This window comes from Macrobrachium nipponense, chromosome 9 (assembly GCF_015104395.2).
Source record: "Macrobrachium nipponense isolate FS-2020 chromosome 9, ASM1510439v2, whole genome shotgun sequence".
Lineage (NCBI taxonomy): Eukaryota > Metazoa > Arthropoda > Malacostraca > Decapoda > Palaemonidae > Macrobrachium > Macrobrachium nipponense.
The window spans coordinates 14,367,877-14,385,748 of record NC_061110.1 but is presented as its reverse complement, the minus strand read 5'-3'; the positions used below and the strand labels follow the sequence as shown (position 1 = coordinate 14,385,748).

At 50.1% G+C, this 17,872-nt stretch overlaps 1 protein-coding gene and 1 pseudogene across 2 annotated transcripts in view; one reads left to right on the top strand and one right to left on the bottom strand.

Annotated features, from left to right (window-relative positions):
• LOC135217923 (derlin-2-like) overlaps positions 1–17,872 on the top strand; it is an 86,806-nt gene that overhangs the window by 43,596 nt on the left and 25,338 nt on the right. The gene's annotated exons all lie outside the window — the stretch shown is intronic.
• Positions 1–17,872, bottom strand: part of LOC135218580 (derlin-2-like) — a 38,295-nt pseudogene that overhangs the window by 2,303 nt on the left and 18,120 nt on the right.

The window sequence follows — 17,872 nt, the reverse complement described above, 5'->3', positions numbered from 1 at the left end:
ACGTCAACCTCGTCCCCTCCGAAGCTGTGAACTTTCTCATCACTTCCCCCAGAATCTTGAAGGGGGGAAATGCGTAGAGGTCTGGGCCCGTCCAATCCCATAACAGGGCGTCCACTGTCTACTGCCCCCGGATCGAGAACTGGGGAGCAGTTAGAGAGGAAGTCTCGCCGTCCTTGCGGTTGCAAAAACGTCCATCAAGGGGCGTCCCCAAAGACTCCACAGCTCCTGGCATACGTCCCTGATTGAGGGTCCACTCTGTCGGCAGCAACTGTCCTTGTCGACTGAGGAGATCCGCACGGACGTTCTCGACTCCGGTAATGAACCTTGTCAAGATCGTGATCTCTCTCACCTTCGCCCAAAGCAGAATTTCCTTCGCTAGAGCGAACAGGGAGCGAGAGTGAGTTCCTCCTTGTTTCTTCAAGTATGCCAGGGCTGCGGTATTGTCCGAGTTGACTTGAACTACTCGACGGGAGACTTTGTCCTGAAAGAACTGGAGCACTAACTGAACCGCTGCCAGCTCCTTGAAGTTGATATGCCAGGCTACCTGTTCCCCTCTCCAGGTGCCTGACACTTCCCCCCTCCCCCCTAGTGTTGCTCCCCACCCAGTGGATGACGCGTCGGAGAACAACACTAGGTCGGGGTTCCGAAGCTTGAGGGATATGCCCTCTGAGAGCTTTAATGGATCGAGCCACCATCTTAGATGGCTCTTTACCTCTTCTGAGATGGTTAAGATCATATCGAAGTTGTCCTTCTCCGTCCAATTGTCCGACAGAAGAACTGAAGAGTCGGAGATGTAGCCTCCCCAGGGGAACAAACTTCTCCAGCGAGGAAATGGTCCCCAGCAGACTCATCCATTCCCTCACCGAGCATGAATCCTTCCCTAAAAAGGCTGACACTATCTCTATGCCTTGTTGCTGACGTTCCTGGGACGGAAAAGCCCGAAAAGCCACTGAATCCATCTGAATCCCCAGATACACGATGGACTGTGTTGGGGTCAGATGTGACTTTTCAAAGTTCACCAGAAGTCCCAGGGACGCAGCTAAAGACAGAGTCGTTTTCAGGTCCTCCAGGCACCGGGTCTGCAAAGAAGCTCGTATAAGCCAGTCGTCCAGGTAGAGCGAGATCCTGATGTTGGAAAGATGGAGCCACCTCGCCACATTCTTCATTAAGATGGTGAACACAAATGGGGCCGTACTCAGACCGAAACAAAGAGCCCTGAACTGAAACACCTTTCCTTTCAGGACGAACCGAAGGTACTTCATAGACTGGGGGTGTATCGGGACGTGAAAGTATGCGTCCTGAAGATCAAGTGATACCATCCAATCCCCCGGTCTTAAGGCCCCCAGAACTGACTGAGGTGTCTCCATCTTGAACTTTTGCTTTTCTATAGAGTTCAGACGACTTACGTCCAAGACTGGCCGCCACCCTCCCGAGTGTTTCGGAAACAAGAAACAATCTGTTATAAAATCCTGGCGTAGCCAGGTCTAAGACCTGTTCCACTGCTCGTTTCTCGAGCATCTGCTCGAGCAGATCGAAAAGAATCCTTTGTTTTTCTTGAGGATACAACGGGGACAAGTCCCTGGGAGTGGAAGTCAGAGGGGGAGGCTTTACGAACGGAATCTTGTACCCCTTCTCTATGATATTGAGAGACCAGGTGTCTGCCTCTCTTTCTCTCCAGGCTCCTCCAAACAACTGAAGCCTGGCTCCTACCGGTGACTGAAGGCACGCATTCTCACTTTTTGCCCCTGGACTTAGCCGGGCTCTACCTCTAGGAAGACCCCTTCCTCGGGGTAAAGATCTAGCTGAAGATCCTCCACGAAAGGGCTTCTGCTTCTAAAAGACTGAACTCCTGAAGATGTGGAAGGGACAGCAGGACGTCTCGACGACTGTGTCAAAAGGTCTTGAGTGGCTTTCTCCTGTAGACTTACTGCCAGATCCTTCACCAAAGCCTGGGGGAAGAGATGACTCGAGAACGGCGCATACAAAAGTTCTGTCTTCTGTTTTGCTTTTTTTTTAGATTGGGGGAAGGGAGAGACAGACTTAGCCGCAAAAATTGCAATATACAGCGATCTCTTCTTCGAACACGCCTGCTGAAAAATATGAGATGCTAACTCCTCTGAGCCATCCCTGACGGCCTTGTCCATGCATGACAATACACTGGACAGCTCCCCCAAGCTGATCGAATCTGGCTTACGAGACTGGTTGTCTAACACTCCGAGACACCAGTCTAAGAAGTTAAAGACTTCTAAGGACCTAAACAGACCCTTCAACAGATGATCCATTTCTGACGTAGTCCACGACACCTTCGCTGAGGCTAACAGAGCTCTTCTTGAGGCATCTACAACGCTGGCGAAATCTCCCTGTGCTGACATTGGAACCTTCAAACCTAACTCCTCACCGGTTTCATACCACATCCCTGCCTTACCGCCAAATCTAGAGCGGAGGCAGGGCGAAAGTGGTGCTTCCTTTAGCTTTCCTAGTCTCCATCCAGGTGTTAACTTTCCGGAAAGCCCTCTTGGTAGACAAAGACGTCTTCATCTTTACAAACCCTGGTGTCGTCTTAGCTTTCGACGACGAAAACTGCGATGGAGGAGAAGGAGGAGCAGAAGGAAGGAAGGTATCTCCAAAAGAATCACGGAGCAGCCGAGCCAAAACTTGATAGTCTGAAGAAGACGACGTCGAGGGTTGTTCTTCATCAACCTCCTCCGAAGAACAGCTCAATTCCCCTTCTTCCTTACCCGAGTTAAACTCCGAAGAAAGAGGCAGAAGACCTTTCACTCCAAGTCTCCTATCAGACCGATGACGAGAGAAGAGGGTAACGTACCCTTAACAGAATCGTTAGCCGACACAGGATCAGCAATCACAACTTGAGTAGAAAACGCGAAGTAGAAGGAAGACGTTGTAGCGTCATCTAAAGACTCGGGAACAACGTCCGATCGAGAGCGAACTTCCGTAATCGCGTCCAAGAAGCTCTTACGACGATGTCTATTAGCGTCCATCGGAGCGTCTAACCTAGCGTCCCTCCGAGCGTCCAACAAGCGTCCCAAATCAGCGTCCAACTGAGCGTCCAACGAAGCGTCCAAAGAATCAATGAGCGAGCTTTCTCCTGCGTCCCTCGAAGCGTCTCTACGATCGTCCCGCGAAAAGAGACAGGAATTGACACTTGACGAGCGTCCCGATGAGCGTCAACACAAGCATGACGAAGCGGAGCAGGGCGTACCAAATTCCGTCCGTCAGAAACCAAAACATCTTCATCAGAAAACGTCGATGTCGGAACGCTGAGCGTCCTCACGTCGAGAAGAGAGGGCAGAATAAAGAAACCTCTCTCTCTCCTGACGTTTACTTCCACCTCTAGACGAACGCTGGGGAGAACGAAGTCTAGAAGACGAAATACCAGGAAACGGGGACGAAAGACGAGCAGGCGGAGAAGACTGTCTTGATTCTTGATCGGAAGTCTATCGTCCTTCTTACGACCAGAAACCGTTTCCTTCTGCTTAAGTAAAGCATCCAGTTGTCGCTGCATAGCAAGGATTATCTCCGTCTGCGAAGGTTCTTTACGAGGAGAAGAGCCATGCCTGTGAGAAGGTGAGGGGCGAGGGGACGCCTTCTTCCTTCTCCCAGGAACAGCCTTGGCTCTAGAGCGACTGGGGCGCTCTAAGGCGTCATCATCAGAAGACGACCTAGCCTTCTTCTGGGGCGGAAAGGACACGCTTTCCGGAGAAGAATGCCAATCAGATAAAGCATGACGTGAAGCGTCCTGATCTTGAAACGTCCTCTTCAAAAGTCGCGAATCCGAACAAGATTCCCACCCCTTGCGCGGGGAGGACGCGTCGGAAGACGAGAAACAATCCTTTAGGATACGTGCTCGAGCACGCTCCTTAGCAGCCTGGGAAGCGTCAACAGGTACTGCTGAAGGGACGTCAGATCGGTGGGGGATCCCCGTAACCCTCCTTCGGCCTTCGACATGCCCTCTCCCTGAGTCCTGGGAGTCCGGCAGAGGTCCAGCCCTAGAGGCGCTATAGGGCCGATCTGACGCCCCCTCCACTTCACTAGGGGCACTATCACTACACTTAGCACTTTCCCTGTTTTCAAGGGCAAGAACCTTAGATTCCAGAGTTTTCAAAGAATCTAAAATAAGCGAAAGGGCATCAACCCTCCGCAGACACCACTTGAGGGCCCGAAGGCAACACTACGGGGTTAGGAGTCACAAAATCTAAAGAAGGGTTAGAAGGGGTTACATTAATACCCTGTCTGCTACCCGATTTACTCCTGGAGGAAGACCTCCTGATCCTATCACGCTCTAATTTATTAACATAGGATTCATACGTCTTCCATTGTGCATCATTCAAACTTTATTCACACTCCGTGCACCGAAAATCATACCTACACACTTGCCCCCTACAACTTTACACACTGTGTGAGGATCAACCAAAGCTTTTGGTAACCTCACCTTGCAGTTCGTCTTTCATACACACTCTGGAGCACTAGCCGAACTAGAACCTGACATATTTAAGGAAAAAAACCAAGCCAAATTAAAAAACAATCCAAAGTCACGTATTGCCAAGCTATCGATCCAATAACAAATAACCAAAAAGTCAAGAGGATACTCAAGCAAAGAAAGTTTTCCAAAATCCTGAGGCGGAGGTGCTGTAAAATGACAATTTGTCCAAAATTGCATTTTTCCTAACTATACAAACCTGAGGTCCTTTTACAATAGGAAGGTAACTAGCGGCAGCTGGGACGGTCGTAAGCTTCGAACAAGGGGGAGAACGGTAGTTAACTGCTTGTCCGATCGTGCGCGCCTCCGGGCGCGCAGAGAGGTGAAGAATCACTTTTGCTTTGAGGCCCATGCAAAAAGTTGCAGAGTGAGGGGTGGCATGAGGTGGGATTATATGTAAAGGACCTAAGGTTTGTATAGTTAGGAAAAATGCAATTTTCGACAAATTGTCATTTGTTCCGATACGTAATACAAACCCTCGGTCCTTTAACAATAGGAAGATTCACTTCTTGGTGGGAGGAATCTGAGTCTTTTTGGTGAACAGACTGGTGTTTCGTCCAACCTTGGAGTGCCTCCCTGGTCGTAAGAGCAAGGGAGGGATCCAAACCTCTGTCCGATTGATCGGGGTGTTGCACCGCAGGATCAATGGTCAGACCTCTGGGCCAAGTACTAAGAGAGAGGCAAGCGTATCTCTTCGTACCAGCAAGCCAAGAACTTGTTCCTGTTTGCAAGAGACAATCATAAAATGATGGGTTTGTCTCAAATTGGCATCCACTTCCTCCCCTTGTTGGTAGGAAGTTGTGGATATTTACTCCTATCCCTACTGAAAGGGATAGGATGGTGCTCTATTGAGTAGCTCACCTGCATCTCGTCCTTACCCAGCAGGTGACGACCGTGTCCCTCTACCCAGAGGTAGAGGGAAGAAAAAAGATGGGAAGAGGAGCCAGTCACACTCTCATTCCTCATCCATTCTTACGGTCACACCAGGACTCGATGCTGTTCAGCCTGCGAGGGTCTGGGTTAACTACACAACGTGTTGAGCAACCACCACGGTTGTCCCAAGGAAAAAAAGATCAAGGAAACTGTGGGCAATATCCCGAAGGTAGAAGGAGGTGCATGCGGTCCGGTTGGACCAGGCGCCTGCCTTCATTACCTGCGCCACGGAGAAGTTCTTGCGGAACGCGATGAGGAATGATGAAGAGGCGTCCACACTCATCCTGGGTGTCGAGTTTTTTTTTCTTCAGACAGCTCCGTCGCGCCTTCAAACAGGGAACAAAGCAGCCATAGCCGTTCGTCTCGGACGGCGGTGAAGTCCATTAGGGAGGGTATTGTGAAGGACTCAAACCAATCGTCAGTTACCGAAGGGTTCTGAGTCTTCGCTACGAAGATCGGTACGAAATCGAGCGTCACAAATCCCCATCCATTTGTGCTTGAACTTCTCGAGAGAAGTCATGCAGTTACCTAAGACGAAAAGAAGGGGATAGTCAATATGACCCTTATCCCCTCTTTCTCGACTTTGTGTTATGTACAGTACTCATACTGACAAGCTATTAAGACGAAGTAATGATTGCTCTGGAACAACCGAACTAAGTCCACAGCATAGTTCGTAACTGACTCGGGCGCTCTGACAGCTGCCGACTGACTGGTTCGGATCAGTAGAGGCAAGTTGTCCAAGCATCCGGGTAAGGTCACGTGACCTTCGCCCTTTAAAAGAGTTATGCTGATAGTACTAAACAAATAAAATATTTGTTTAGTCACCACCGATTGCCGGACGGCGCGGCGATGATTCTCTAATGCATAAGCTCAAAAGGCGAAAGTCAATTGCCTTCAAAAGACCGAGGTCCCTGATGGCAAGAAAATCTCATAGACGTTGAATCTCAGCTTAAGGAGAAACAACACTATGTGACGTTGAAGACGAAGGTAGGCAATGAATGCAACTTACGTCTTCTAGCTGAATCGAGAGAAGGAAATCTCAAGATTCTAAACCTGTGCTTACAAATGACTGAAAACGCTAACCGCCATTTCATTGCTGTCCGTTGTGCAATGAAAGCGGGGCGTTCTTCAGTCTTCTTGTAATGAAACACAGGGGAGAGCCGCCTGAGAACTGCTTTCTCATGGGCTGAACGTTTGGAAGTAGAGCTGGCAGGTGTGGGAGTAGGCGATGTCTTTCAATACATCGCTAATCCGGGGGGGTGAACAATGAACAATTGCACACCTCCGAATACAAGATATTTTGAGGACAAACTCAGATTCCGCAAAAATCATTCGCATTATCGATATACGATGCAGGAAGAGACTATTACAGAATTCTGTTACCGTGCGGTAAACAGAAAGATGAGAGTCGAAAAGATATCTCTGTTTAAAATTCTCGCAATACCGAAGACGATGAATACTAGCGTCACAGCAGTAGATGGTCATTCATGTATGCGAGAATCCCCGTTAATCAGAGACTTCAAGTCCGTGATTGTTGGGCAGAGATACGGTTGGTATTCAATCAAAGCAGGTGAGAAAGACATAACCAACCGTCCATCTCAAAGCGGCAGCTGGTACTGAAATGCCTCGGGCAATTCAATACGCAGTAGCTGTCGCTGACTCGTCATCCTGAGTTGCCAAGTAATCCTTTCCACGAAGGAATGCGTTCGGCTAGAACCACCGAGCATAAAAGATATGCTCGAGCAATTATATTTATGCGAAGCGAATTTCGGTAAATATAAAAAGCTTAATGGTGTTGTTGTGACAACACCAATAGTATATAAAATTGTGAAACTGGAAACTCCTGGGAGGTTGCAGGCAACCCCGAGTTGCAGTTCAATTAGAATACTTTTCGTCTAAGTCGCAATCCGTAGAATAACCAGGATATGCGCCTACCCCTCGGACCATTCAACTGCTTAGCAGAATCATGTCGCGAGGTTAATATACATAGTATATTTGTAGGATTCTGAACAACGATCTCCATCCTAAATTCTTTCCTTCAAGAAAACAAAATAAGGATTGAAGATCGACCACCTTCGGTCTCTATCAAAGAGTCAAAGAGAGTGAAGAAGTCTTCCTCGAAGGAAAGCTTCAATGGTGAACAGAATACTAAGACGATAGTTCAAGCCAAACTGGATATTCCCGTCCGTTCTTCTCTATTCCAGGTTGGTCGCCTACTGTGAGATAGTCTTCTTTCAGCAGCAGTCTTCTTCCTAATGCTAGAAATTCCAGGAATTCGAGCATAGGCGAGGTTCCCGATTATCGTGTAACATATCGGGGATTCTCGTCTCGCTCACTTTGGACCGTGGTCTCACCTAAGTGTTTGGGGATCGTAAGGAACTCTAACACTCTGAATGCGGTAGAAATTCCGTAGAATTCTAAGCAGTCTGCGAAACCCCCACCGAATTCGTCAACGATATCGGCTGGTGGTCCTCTCGATTCCCGTAGAAATCGAGAATGGGGCAGGATCCCTCCTCAAACGACCGGGGTCTTACGTCAGGTAGGACCCGAAGGTCCCCCGGTGGTAGCGCAGTGCCCAACGTTGGAATCCTACAGAGAAATCTCTGTAGGATCCCTCCCCTTTCCCTCGTAGCCGTAAGGAGAGAGGGAATGGGGGAGGAATTGGATACTCGCTACGCCTTCCCAGTGGAACTAGCAGTTGGAGAAGAGTAGGAGCAGCCATCGCCTTGCGGCGATGGCCTCTCAGAGTCCTGGGAAAACGTATCGTCAGGAGAAAACGTTTTCCCTGAGGAGGGTTACGAACTCTCACTGTAGGTAAGGGTCTGCCGCCACTGTGAACGTCGTCTGGGTTGGGGCTGATCGACACCTGACAGGAGAGAGCCGATACCGTCCTCCGACTCATTCCATCCTCGTCGAGGTCGAAACCTCTCAGGAGGACCGAATGGAGTATTTAAATACGGTGTCCGAAGACACGTAGAAACGCCGCTGTCGCAGTAGAGGAGGTGGAAGTAGCTTGATCGACCGGCCAGAACTGAGAGAGCCTTCTTGTCCGGAGACGAGAGACTCTGGTTCAAGACAGGATCGGCAAGCTCCGATCGCGGCAAACCCACCGTCGGTTTGGGTTCCCTCTCGGGCCCCAAAACGACTCGAGCAGAGACATGGGCTCTGCTGGTGGGAGCGGCGATCCTTCCCCCAGTCGTTGTGCTGACGAATCAGTGCAATAACCTGGGCAGTTACTCTGAATCTCGGAAGTTACAGCGTCTTGAGGAGTAGGACCACCTCCAGTCCCTCCAACAAGAGCAGCTCCCAGGACCCTCCTCCTTCAGCAGAAGGACCAGGCAAACAGGATCCCTGACAGTTGCCTCCAATCACTTGCGCGTACGTCCTGGTTGGTCCTAAGACATACCTGGCACGTGCGGCGTCGTGACGGGATCGTGAGCGGTCGCATCTCTCACGATCACTCCTATATACCTCGCTCTTCCTGGCGTATGCCGAGGAAGTTGAGGTATCGGAGAGACAGAACTGACGCTACCCCCTCCCCCCTCCCCCCCTGACTGTCGCCTCCAATCACTTGCGCCGTACGTCCTGGTTGGTCCTAAGAACCATACGTGGCACGTGCGGCGTCGTGAAGGGATCGTGAGCGGCGCAACTCTCACGATCACTCCTAGCTTACCTCGCTCTTCCCGGTGTCTAGCCCGAAGGAAGTATTGAAGGTAGGGGTGGAGAGGACAAGTACCTGACGCTTCCCCCCCCGCTCGCTGGCAGGACCAGCATACGTGGGGGGCTGCAGCCGATCACCAACCCGCGGTGGGGATCGATCTGCAGGCCTGGCCGTGCCGCTCACCTGTGGCGAGCGGCTCGACTGAGCACGTCGACCCCGGTCCCGTGCGTCAGACGAGCTGCTGCTGGTCACCGTATCCGCCCGGTCCCTGTGGGAGCGGCGGTCAGGTGGACCTGCAAGAGCTCACTTTCGCGGTGAGACCAGGTGGAGCGGTTCCTCCACCCTGGGCGGGCAACGGTCAAACCTCTGGTACCGGGTCGGTACAGCCGAGGCTGGTACCCCTGTCGAGTTCGAGGGGTGACCTGGGGGGACCCACCTTCCCAGCCTCAACCCGTGGACCGGTTCAGAGACCGTCACGTCCACCCGAGATACCGGTCTGGTCGCTACGAGAGCGGCCGCTGGCCTGGCGAGAGTCACCTGAGCGGCTCTCGACAGTCTTCTGCTCCGTGCCTCGGTCATGACGCTGAGCAAAACTCAGGCTCTAACTTTCGGCTGCACGGTCACCCGAAGGAGACCGTACACTCGGAACTTCTCGCGGACGAGAAACCGAGCCGGTACCTGGCTTAGCAGCAGAGCTGCCAAGACCAGGCGAGGGTGTACCAGCCGTAGCCAGCACACCCTTGGTCCCCGTCTTCTTCTTCTTCTCAGAAGGGGAGACGGGCCCCGTTTCCGAAGGAACAGGAGGACCAGCAGAAGAACCCCCACCCCGTCACACCGGAGTGTGACGAGCCCTTCGAAGTTCCCGAAGGAGCTTCTTAGGAGGAATATACCAAAACCCGGTTACCAGCTGGTCGCTGCGAGAGCGGCCGCTGGCCTGGCGAGAGTCACCTGAGCGGTTCTCGCCAGCCTTCATGCTCCGTGCCGTGGTCTTGGCGCCGAGCGAACTCTGGCGCCGAAACTTTGGCTGCACGGTCTCCCGAGGGAGAGCGTACACTCGGGATCTCCCGCGAACGAGAGACCGAGCCGGAACCTGGCGTAGCGGCATCGCCGCTAGCACCAGGCGAGGAAGTACCAGAGCTAACCGATACTCCTCTGTCCCCGTCTATCTCTTCCTTACGGAAGGGGAGACGGGCCCCGCTCCCGAAGGAGCAGGAGGACCAGCATAAGGACCCCCTCCCCCAGTCCCACCGAGGTGGGACGGGCCCTTAGAAGTTCCCGAAGGAGGACTTCTTAGGGGGGGGAGGCCAGCCTTTTCTTCTTCGGCTTTTGGGCCTTAGAAGTCGAAGGGGAAGAGGCAGCAGCAGACGAAGACGAAGATAACACCTTCCTCTTCTTCGTCAGCTCACGCAGGACAGTCGTCAGGTCCTCCATCCAGGCCGGAGTCGGGCCTATTGCCGAAGCAACACGGCCCGACTGCACCTGTCCGGAAGGACCTGGGACTGGGGAAGACACACCATGGGCAGGACCAGCATGGACAGGCGCAGGAACCAGGAGCGACAGGAACAGCAAACCAGCTCGGGAGCGGCGGGGGCAGGAATCACCGCGGTTGGCAGCGGTAAACACAGAAGGGACAGACCAAGCCAGTAGCGGGAACCACATCAGAGACAGGTACGGCAGGCCCAGCCATCGCCTCATAGAATCATCGGCAGCCAGCGGGAACCTGGTACTGGCGGCCGGTAGGGAGCGAGCTGCTGGAACAGCGGAAGTCTGGGGCAGGCAACACGAAGAAAACAGGCAGGCGGCGGCGGCATACCCCTCCTCGGTACGGCGGCGACCGGCCCTAAAGCGGCGGAGACGGCGTCACCGACACAGCATGGGAGTGTAGACCAGCGGGGGGAAGCAGCATAAGCGGCCGTGAATGGTTGTAGTGGAGACCACTCCAAGGTCACCGCCCCAGACCTCGCTAGACGCTGCAGCAGATCGTGGATGCTAGGCAACGCCCTGCAGCCGCAGTGGTCCATACCTGTCCAAGGTCGTCTCCCACGGATGTAGCACCTGCGGTAGCACAGACAGATTAGTAAGAGGGGTTCCCTCACGCACGGGGGGGGGAGAAGGACTGCCCCACCCCGAAACGGGGGGAGGAAGACCCCAAAACAAATACGAGGAAGCTGAGCGGGGGGGCAGGAAAGAAGACGAAGAATCGGATACCAAGGGAGTCGCGGGAGAGCTTTCCGACGACTTCCTGGCGAGAACTTCGCTTCCCCTACCCCCGCACAGCAGTGAAAAGTAATATGAAAATGAAACAGAATACTGCACTTGCGATTCACTTCATAGAACTTAAAGGGGGAAAGATCAATTCCCGGGTAAGAGCGGAAACTTGATCCATAATAATATGATGCTATCATAAATATAATATGAAAATGAACAATACTGCACTTGCTATTTTCACTTTCACAGCAATAAATCGTAAGGATTAATTCCCGGGTAAGAGCGGAAATTGATCCAAAATTAAATTTGATGCAATTAATAAATGAAAATGAAAAGAAAACTGCATTGCAAATCCACTTTCATTGCATTCTATTCATACAAAATAAGAGGTCGTGCACTGCGCAATCAAGCTCTCGGCAACGAACGCACAGGGCAAAAAATATAATGAAAAGAGTACTACATCCCTTTCAATTACACACTTTCGCCCAAAAATACATGACTCAGCGCGAGTGCGCCCGCCCTCGGTACCGAGACATAATTCAAGGGTTCAATTCATGAAAAGAGCGGAAAATCGCCGTCTCTACGGCGATAGCTCCATGTTGATTCATAATTAAGTAATGAAAATGAAAACAGTGTACTTACAGTTTCATTTTTCAAGTCAAACAAACCATTAGTAGAAAACACAATATAAACAAAGCATACGACGATGAAGCGGGCAGAGAGCGATGACGAACACGTCCTTCACACCCGCGGCCGAAAGCAAAAAGTGGTTCTTCACCTCTCGGGTCGCGCGGGCGCGCGCACGATCGGACAAGCAGTTAACTACCGTTTCCCTTCCCCTTGTTCGAAGCTTACGACCGTCCCAAACCAGCTGCCGCTAGTTACCTTCCTATTGTTAAAGGACGTTTAGGGTTGTATTTACTTGTATCGTAACAACAGATGTTTACCACACCGGCGACAGAAAAAGAAATCTGATAGAAAATGGGAATGGTTCCTGATACCCGCCTCCCAGGGGCGGGAAATGGGTACTAACCACCCTAGTCCCACTACGGTGTGTCGTAAGTTTTTTAGAAATTCTGTCGGACTTCAGAGAATACAGCTTATATATATATCTGACAGGTAAGTTTCATGAACAAAACTTATTTTTGACTGAAAATTCTTACCAAATGTAAAAAAAAAAAAATAGACATAACCCAACTGAAAATAATACATTTTCAAAGTTTTTTTTTTACTAATAAACATCATAGCTAACAAAATGATATTGTTATGTTACAATAAAGTTTCATACATACTTACCTGGCAGATATATACATAGCTAAGACTCCGTCGTCCCCGACAGAAATTCAAATTTCGCGCCACTCGCTACAGGTAGGTCAGGTGATCTACCGGCCTGCCCTGGGTGGCAGGACTAGGAACCATCCCCGTTTTCTATCATATTTTCTCTCTTCCACCTGTCTCCTGCGGGGAGGCTGGGTGGGCCTTTAATTGTATATATCTGCCAGGTAAGTATGTATGAAACTTTATTGTAACATAACAATATCATTTTCATACAATCAACTTACCTGTCAGATATATACATAGCTGATTGGCACCCTTCGGTGGAGGGTAAGAGACAGCTACTATATGGAATAGACAGGTAAACAACATATGTTGTAGGTATAAATAAAACCTTGGTTCCTACCTGATAGGTGGTAGACTTGGTGGGTGTTTTGCCCCCAGTAGTCTGCATCACCTCAAGAAACTTTAGCGAGATATGTGATCTATGGCCAAGAGTTCTTGTGGGTCTGCCGATGGGGTCTTACCCACTTACTCAGCAGAGCCTAAAAGGACTTTGTCAATGGGTGCTGATCCACTTATATGACAATACACCTTATGAAGGAGCACACAACCAATCCCGACCACTGATCCTAACCATGTGTTAGAACTAAGGATTGTTACGAGTTATCCCCCCCGAACTCGTCACAACAACCGTAACTCAAAAAATCACTACGCACACATACAAAATTTTTCAAAAAAAAACAAAAAATATACTCAACTAAATTGGATATGACGAGAATTCTCTTATGAACAACATAGACGGCTCCCGCCCGTGCGAGCCTGAATCCTCCATTGTTCGAAGAGATTCTCGACCATATCCAAACAGAAGAACCCGTATATACATTTAAGGATTGGAGTGTCGGCTCCCGTACCCAGAATCGTATCTGCCGATCGATAGACCTAGACCTAGAGAAAAGCACTTCTCATACGTCACACGCACGTCTTTCAAGTAATGAGATGCAAATACTGAGTTGCATCTCCAATATTTTTTTTTTTGATTTTTTTTTTGTTTTTTGTTTTTTTTTGGTAGTATCTAAAATGTTTTTAAGCGAATATTCCATTCTTTCATAAAGGAGAGAGAGACGTCCGCAACCGCTCGTACTTCATGAGCTTTACCCTCAGAAGTTGTAATTGTTTGTACGGTACAGACCTTGCGAGCGTCCGTAATGACGTTTCTTACAAAGAACGCTAGAGCGTTCTTTGACATCAGTCTTGTGGGGTCTTTTACTCGCGCACCAAAGACCTTGTCTAGAGCCTCCCAACTGACGCTTCCTCTGAAGATAGAAACTTCAGAGCTCTAACAGGGCATAGAGACCTCTCTGCTTCTCTGCCTACGAGACTAGACATTCCTTTGATTTCGAATATGACCTAGGCCAGGGATTCGTGGGATTCTCGTTTTTTTCGCTAAAAACAGAGTCTTAAACGAGCAAATCGCCGAGTCTCCCTTGAATCCTACTTTATCCTGCAGAGCTTGTAAACTCACTAATTCTTTTTGCCGTCGCTAACGATAAGAGAAATAGGCATTTTCTAGTTACGTCTCTAAATGATGCCTGATGCGGAGGCTCGAATCTATCCAGAAGGACAGATTATTTGAGGACTACGTCCAAGTTCCAGTCGGAGGTACTGGTTCCTTAGACTTTGAAGTCTCAAAAGATCTTATGAGATTCGTGGAGATCTTTGTTATTTGCCAGATCTAAACCTCTGTTCCTGAATACAGCCGAGAGCATACTCCTGTATCCCTTTATTGTGGATACGGCTAGATGCGATTTTACTCTCAGGAATAGCAAGAAATCAGCAATTTCCGCTATAGAGGTAGAGGAGGAGGACAACTTCTTGGCTCACACCACCTTCTAAAGACCTCCCACTTCGACTGGTATACTTTCGTAGTGGAGGTTCTGCGAGCTCTCGCGATCGCGCTTGCCACTTCGCGAGAAAAGCCTCTCGCTCTGACAAGTCTTTCGATAGTCGAAAGGCAGTCAGAGCGAGAGCGGGGAGGTTTTGATGGTACCTCTTGAAGTGTGTTGTTTGAGAAGATCCGTCCTTTCTGGTAGGGATCTTGGAAAGTCTACGATCCACTCTACCACCTCCGTGAACCATTTCCTTGGGCGGCCAAAAGGGGGGCTATAAAGTCATCCTCGTCTCTTTTGACGCCACAAACTTTTTCAATACTAACCCCAGGATTTTGAATGGGGGAAAAGCGTACACGTCCACTCGAGACCAGTTAGCAGGAAGGCGTCTACCATAATTGCTCTTGGGTCTTCCACGACCGAGCAAAACACTGGGAGCCTTTTTGAAATGTATGTTGCGAATAGACCCACATGAGGAGTTCCCCACAGAGACCAGAGATCGCGACACATTCCTTCCTCGTGCAGAGTCCATTCTGTATGAAGGACCTGGTTCCTCCTGCTGAGCCTGTCCGCCCTCACATTCCTTACTCCCTGTACGAACCTTGTCAGCAGGGAGATGTTCCTGTGAGACGTCCAAAGTAATAGGTCCTCGTGAGTTCGTAAAGGAACGAGGAGTGTGTCCCTCCCTGTTTCCGAATGTAGGCAAGTGCGGTGGTGTTGTCCACGTTTACTTGTACTACCTTGTCTCTCACCAGAGGTTCTAGGCTCTTCAAAGCCAGGTGTACGGCGAAGAGCTCTTTGCAATTTATGTGCCAGGACACCTGTGCTGGTTCCCAGGTGCCTTACACTTCCTCCGAGCCTAATGTCGCTCCCCAAAACAAGTCTCCGACGCGTCGGAGAACAACACTAGGTCTGGGTTCTGTGATCTTAGAGAGATCCCTTTGTTCTCTTCCTCTTCCAGAGGCAGCAACCACCACTGTAGGTGTGCCTTTACCTCCCCTGGAATGGGAAAAAAGTCGACAGTTGTCCGTTTTTCCAGCTCCAAGACTTCTTGAGGAAGAATTGAAGTGGACGGATATGAAGTCTCCGAGAGGGAAGAATTGTTCCAGCGAGGAAAGCGTCCCCAGAAGGCTCAACCATTCCCTCGCTGACGTTTGCTGCTTCTCTAAGAAGAGAGAGATTATCCTCAAACCTTTTGCGGTTCTCCTCTTGCGAAGGAAAAACTCGAAAACGAGAATCCATCCGAATCCCCAGATAGACTAGGTCTTGTCTGGGGGTCATCTGAGACTTCTCGAGGTTCACAAGCAATCCCAACGCCTTGGTCAAATCCAGAGTTAACTTTAGGTCCTCCAAACACTGTCTCTCCGATCTGGCCCTGATGAGCCAGTCGTCTAGGTACATCGAGACATTTACTCCTTTGAGATGAAGAAATCTCGCCACATTCCTCATCAGGCTTGTGAAGACCTGAGGAGCTGTGGACAGGCCGAAACACAAGGCTCTGAACTGAAAGATCCTTCCCCGTCATGAAACGGAGTACTTCTTCGATGAAGGGTGGATCGGGACGTGAAAGTAGGCGTCTTGGAGATCTAGAGACACCATCCAATCTCCTTGTCGTAATGACGCTAGGACTGAAGCAGAAGTCTCCATGGAGAACTTCTCCTTCTGAACAAAATTTGTTCAGAGCGCTGACGTCTAGTACTGGTCTCCAGCCTCCCGAGGCTTTCGCCACTAGAAAAACCAAGGCGATTGTAAAACCCCGGGGAGTTTTGATCCAGTACTAGTTCTTACTGCACTCTTGTCCACATTTGTTCCACCATCGATCGAAGAGTATCCCTCAGCCACAGGATCCTTGTACTTGGCTGATAGTTCCCTTGGTATTGACGTTAGGGGCGGAGTATTCAGGAAAGGGATAACGATATCCCTTCCTTATGATATTTATGAAGACGCGTCTGCGTCTATCAGTGTCCAGGCTTCCACGAATTCCAGGAGCCTGGCACCTACCGGTGTTTGGAGGAGAAATGTTTCATTTGCCCTTTTTAAAGGGACGAAAGGCGGACCTACCTCATTCTCTCTGGAGCCTTCCTTCTTGCGGGAGGTCTGGAGATCGGACCACCTCGAAAGGGCTGCCATAGAAGTGCTAGGTTCTTCTGTCCGACACTAAAGCAGGTTTCTTCTTCCTAGCTGACTGCGTCAGAAGATCCTGTGTCGCCTTCTCAGTTAAAGAGTGAGCTACGTCCTTCACTAACTTAGAAGGGAACAAATAGTCCGAAAGAGGTGCATATAGTAGAGCTGCCCTCTGCGCATGCGAGACTGCCTTTGTTAAGAAGGCGCCATACACTGTCCTTTTCTTCAAAAGACCTGCTCCAAATAATGAAGAGACTTCCAAAGATCCATCCTGTACTGCTTTGTCGATGCACGACAAAATGCATAAACAGGGCTTCAGGTTCGATTCCCTGCGAATCGTGAGCTTTCTGGACATCACCCCAAGGGACCAATCTAAGAAGTTGAAGACTTCCAATACATGGAAAAGTCACTTGAGGAGATGATCCAGTTCCGAAATACTCCAAGTAATGCGAGCAGAATTAAGACTAGGACGCCTTGAAGCGTCAACTAACGTCGAAAAGTCTGCCTCTGTAGTAGAAGGGAGAGCGATACCCATATCCTCCCCCGTCTTGTACCATATGCCTCTTTTCCCAGCTAACCTTGCTGGAGGCATGCAAAATACTGTCCTGACTAAGTCTTTCTTCGACTTCATCCAGGCGTCTAAGGCGTCTGTAAAGCCCGCTTCATCGAGATGGTGGGCTTCATCTTCAGAAAAGACGAAGGCTTCTTCGCCTTCGCACTCGAAAAGAGCGAGCGCGGAGAAGGAGGAGCAGCCGGAGTCAACTCGTCTCCGTATTCCTCCAGAAGCAGGGTAGTCAACACCTTATAGTTGGACAAGCCCTCTCTTCCATGATCGTCATCATCCGAGTTTCGTTCGAACTCGTGATAATCCTGAGTTTCTGTTCTCCTTTCAGAACTTTCCTCTTCTGGGGGAGACAAACTCCTGATCGGAGAGGGGCTAAGGGAATGAAAGTCTTTCCTTTTTCCCGTTTCTGATCGACTTGGAAGGCGGTCACGAACCTGCGGCTTCTTCTCGCGCTTTATGAAGACGTCTTGTATGACGCTTCCCGCTCTCGAGCGTCATGTATGACGTCTCTTGTTGACGTTTAGATGACGCTTCGCGTCTGGAAGACGCTTCGCTTTCTAAGGGCTTCCTACTCGGCGTCACAATCTTGGACGGAGCGTCACGTCTAAGATCCTCTTGATTTGACGCTTCACTTCTAAAAGACGTCTTCCGAGCAGGTGCGAGAGGACGAGACTTCTTAATTGGAAGCGTCACGTCTTCCGACGGGGCGCTTAACACTC